Source organism: Penaeus vannamei, chromosome 27 (assembly GCF_042767895.1).
Source record: "Penaeus vannamei isolate JL-2024 chromosome 27, ASM4276789v1, whole genome shotgun sequence".
NCBI classification, from domain to species: domain Eukaryota; kingdom Metazoa; phylum Arthropoda; class Malacostraca; order Decapoda; family Penaeidae; genus Penaeus; species Penaeus vannamei.
In genome coordinates, this window is record NC_091575.1 from 9577480 (window position 1) to 9582479 (window position 5000).

Genomic DNA, 5000 nt, shown 5'->3' on the forward strand with positions numbered 1-5000 from the left:
TTTTGTTATGTGCAGATTTTAGGAGATTATTTTTTTGTATGAGCCTATCATGTTTTCTTTTTGGAGCAGTTTTGCAGCTTTATGACTGTTTTGGTGTACTTCAAGAAAATGTTTGCATTAATTATTGTACAAATCACCCACTATAAAGTTTTACCCAATACCTCCAACGAAGCAGTCTTGTTGACACTGAGAAGCCGGATTTGAAAGGGGAAGTATAAAGTAAAGGGGTTTTTATTGGTTGAGAAAGGCACATCATACATGTTTTCATGCAAATAGCATTGATTGGTCTTTTTCAGGGGCTGTATTTTCAAAGAGATTGTAACTCCTTAACTGTTTAGCCTTACTGCTCCTTGGCAAGAGAATGAAAAGTCGCATGAACACATGCAGTTAAATTTTCTAGATCTAATCCCTTGTGGTGTTCCAAGACCATCTGATAGTGATATAAAATTTTGTTACTTATAATTTGTGCACACAATTGCATAGAAAAAAATGCTGTAAGTTTGTCATTTTATTATATATAAACTTTGAATTGTCACAGCAAACCTCTATTCTATATATATTATAGCAAGAGAGAGCTTGTAGACTGGAGGTTTGGTGGCCATAGTTGGTGAATGAAACACAGAAGTCTTCTCAACTAATTTCTGGATTTTAAGGAAGTTTTTTGAAAAGCAGCAGAATCCTCCTATTACCTATTCCTTTTCCTAAATGTGTTTGTTGTTATTGTTGCTTGAATTATTTGATGTTTCAAAATATTGTTTTTTTTTAATAATTCATATGCATGGTCCAATTATTGTGTTTGATAAAAACTGTTTGTTATCCTTACTTTGCAACAACCTTTGAAAAAAAATAATATCTTCCTTTTTTGGCAGACCCTGCATCTGGTGCGTTGAGTTTTTGATTTTTAGAAATGATGAATGGCGATGTCTATGGACGGTAGGTTGGCATCACTCATGCAAGGAAATGAGGTTAATCTAATTTAGAACACATGTTACACAGAGAATAAACAATGATGTATATTTTCATATATTTTATAGTATTCATGAAATTATAAAATGCAGTTTGATGCTTTATGCTTATCAGGTTTGGGAGCGATGACGATGATGTTTGATGAGCATGATGGCCCCCGGGGGGGCACATTTCCCCGCCTGAAGACCCATGGCATCTCATTTATATAGCCCTTGTACTGGCAGGGGTTGGCTTTCTCTTACCTTACAACAGGTAAGGAAAATTAGTTGTGGATCAGGGCCCTAAAATCAGTGCATTTTGAGTTTGGAAAAAAGGCCCTTTTTACATAAACAATATTAGATTTTACACACATTTATGATAACTAGGATATGATATATGCGGATCTGTTGGAGATGTTTAACTCAAAGCCAAGAGTGCTTCATTTCTGGTACATACATTGATGTGGTTTGGGTTCAGAAATAATGAATGAATAAGTTCATGTCATAATTTGGCTTAGTTTTCCAAGGAGAATAATGATCAGGTATGGATCTGGAGTAAAAGGATATCAGGAACTGAAGTCAATTGTTCATGTTTTATCATATGGATGAGTCTCTCATATTGTGCATTTCTGGATAAACAGTTTTGTTTACTTTGCTCAGTATGCAGAGAATGGATAAGAGTAATACTGGAAAAAACAAATATTACATATACTTGTTTTAATATTTGTGACCTTCTGTGTTTTTAATGATGTTGTAACAGGTATGAGAGTAAGTAAGTAATATTGACAAGAAAATGAATGTGCTAGACATCAAAGTTCATATAGCACTAACAGGTATGAGAGTTGGCATCCATTACATGTTAGTTTATTTAATAGTCACCAAAACTTATTTCTGTACTGAAAGCTCCAGCTGTGGATATCTGTTGTATATTTACACAAGATATTGTTTACTTTATGTTAAATATTTTGCACCTAAATTTATGAATCCACTGACTGTATTTAATGTTTTTTTACAGTTTTACAATCGCAGTTGATTACTTCAAACAACGCTACCCAGAATCCACAATTTTTTTTTGACATTTCCATTGTATACATCTTTGTTGCATTTGGGGCTGTGCTCTTAAACAACCTGTTTGTGGAACTGGTGCCCCTTAACATCAGAATTATATTTGGTAAGTGCGTGATAAAAGATCTTCTTAAGAGTTTGGAATAAATCATAGGCTTTATATTTGTTTCAATAATATAAACAAATAATGTAGAGCAGAAATAACATAGCTATTGGAAGTGGATGGTGGGAGAAGTGTAAAGAAGTGGTTTGTAATAGATGGTATATTAGTAATATCTGAGATGGAAATAAACTAATTAAGCTTAAACTCATATTTTTCTCTTCTCCATTCCTTTTCAAATGTTACTTGAATGTCAGATTATATGATCAACTTGGTTTTGTAAATAGAAGATAGGTTTTCCTACAGTCATATGAGAGTATTTTATATGTGTATTTTCCCTTACTGAGGTATTCCAGTAGGGTTGATTTAAATATGTTGTAATTTTTGTGGATAAGTTTAAAATGAATTAGAGTTTTGTATTTCAAAAGATAGTCTGTCATTATTTTAAGTACAGCAGAATGCATATTTATGAATATGTCTGTAACAAATGTTAATTTTCATTACAGGCTATATTGTGTCATTACTTATGCTGATCTTCGTCAGCTTCTTTGAAATTTGGTGGCCTGACACATTCCCAGAGCATGTCTCATACAAAATCACCCTCTTCTCTGTCTCTGTTGTGGCATTTGGTTGTACAGGTGAGTTGTTGCAGGAGAAATACTTGGAGATATTTGATTTCACTAGTGATTTGAATATAGAATTTCTTTTTTTTTCTAATGATTTTGTGTGTTAGAGAAAGTATTTATGAAAAGACATGATTGGAGGAGACAACAAAGAAAAAAAAGTAAGCAGCAGAGGGAGAATGGAAGTGAGTTAATCTAAATGCTCCATATGTTAAGGAGGCTCTGATTTGTTCTGAGGTAAAGCTATTTCATTTCATCCTCCATCTGAAGGTATGATGTTTCTTGAGTTTTTGAGAAATGTCAGGTAAAGTTCTACAATTCACCAAATCTAGGCTTTTTTTATGGATCTCAAACTATGCAGAGGATAATTGTTTAAATTTCCCTTTGCCTATTATATTTTCATTTGTAACCTGTATAGACAACATAGTAAAATATGTATTTAAGAAGATAGAAGAATTAAATATTCAGATTGAAATTAGTATTGTGATTTGCAACATCAAATGTAATGAGTGAGATATCTTAGGGAATAATCTTTTATATGTAAAAAATTATGTAAATTAAGATTTTTTTTTCCCAGAACAGAATTGTATATACTAGAAACTTTAAAGAAATAGCAAGAGCAAGTAGGACTAGAATGTTATATTTACTGTTTCCCATTCTTGGTATTAATATATTAAAAGAATTGCCATTGAAGAATGGATATGCTTAGTCTCGTATTGGTTGTAGTACTCATACTACTTTATACAATAATATGTGGTGGTCACAAGATCAGGCTGGGAAATAAACACATCTAAATTAAATAAGCAACATAATTTCAGTCTGCCATCTTTGGATCTGAACTTGGAACTGATCCTTCTTGAGAGCAGTATTATAATCACCCCAAGACACAATCAGGTAAAAGGTGTACACGCTGAATTGGACAGAAGCATCAATATCCCTTTCTTATTACTACTACCTATGATTTTACATATATGGATGTGCTTGCTTATATTATAAGAAACTAAACCTCAGTGAATCTTTAGCAATGATTACAAGAAGTTGAGTCCACCCCAACCAGTAATTCACAGCAGTATACCCTAATGTCCTGCCTCTCTGCTTACCACCCACAGTGTCTGTGGCAGTAACTTTTTTATGTTAAGGGGCCTAGAAAAAGAATTGATACCTTATGCATTGTTTTATATGTATTCTTTTGTAGTGAAAAGAATGTATCAATGTATTATATGTTTAAATAATATCATAATTTTCCAATGAATAAATATTGTTTTCGTAGTGCAGGAGTTGATGTTAACCCATGCACAGGTTTTCACATTTGTGTGATAGCTATGTCTTGATGCCATGTTTTTATATTAGATTCTTGTATATTCACTTTTTCTTATAAGAAAATGAATGAATAATGACAAGGAAAGGAACAGGTCTCAAGCAACATTTACAGTGGCAGAAAGTGGGTTAATATATATCAATGCAGAAGTTTTCTCCCTTTTTTTCTAACAACCAAAGAATTTTATTTATTCTTGAATATTATAATGAAATCTTTCAAACATTTCGTCATGTTTAGTAACATTCTTTTCAACATATACCTTTCTTCTTAGAGATATGGGATTGTTCTCTTGTGTCTAATATTTATATAACTTGAATACAATAATTTTCAATTTGAAGCAATGGTTAATACTGTAAATGATGTGTCAGTAAAACTTTAGCACCTATTTTGTTTATTTACAGTTCAACAATCAAGTTTTTATGGATACACCAGTATGCTTCCGAAGCGATACACTCAGGCCGTTATGACAGGAGAGAGTAAGTATCTGTTGCCATGGTGCACAATATTGTTACAAATGTTCTGCTGTGATAATTCAGATCTAATTTGAATTTAGACTTCCTATTCATGATTAGCCAGGTATTTCACTTATTTCTAAGCCATTTTTAACTCATTTTATTATCTAGATATTTCCATTAGTCCTTTGTCTACTTAGGATATCTGTTTTTTCTCTCTTTCTGTTCTTCCTTTTTCTCTTCATCTTCCTCATTTCTCTCTTTCAAAATTTCTACAGTTTAAAATTTCAGTTTCTTCCTCAGATTTTCTCAAATTATTTTAAATACAGTATCAAAGCTGCAGTGAGCACCACTATTTTTTTAAAAATTTTCAAGACATTTATCTTCATTTATATGAATCCATCCATTCTTCTATCCATCAGTCCATCCAGCCATCAACCCACCCACCCATCCATCAGTCCATTGTTCCATCTGTCCATCCAACCCCAAACCCAACCC

At 32.5% G+C, this 5000-nt stretch overlaps 1 protein-coding gene and 1 long non-coding RNA gene across 2 annotated transcripts in view; both read left to right on the plus strand.

Annotated features, from left to right (window-relative positions):
* The window catches only part of LOC138866897 (uncharacterized), a 2197-nt gene extending 1094 nt beyond the window's left edge, over positions 1 to 1103 (plus strand). Inside the window, exons 2-3 of the long non-coding RNA XR_011399666.1 lie at positions 870 to 933; positions 1081 to 1103. This is a non-coding gene — a long non-coding RNA (uncharacterized lncRNA). The remainder of the gene's footprint in view (positions 1 to 869; positions 934 to 1080) is intronic.
* The window catches only part of LOC113816249 (ubiquitin carboxyl-terminal hydrolase 48), a gene marked incomplete in the record, with an annotated part of 96849 nt that overhangs the window by 63037 nt on the left and 28812 nt on the right, over positions 1 to 5000 (plus strand).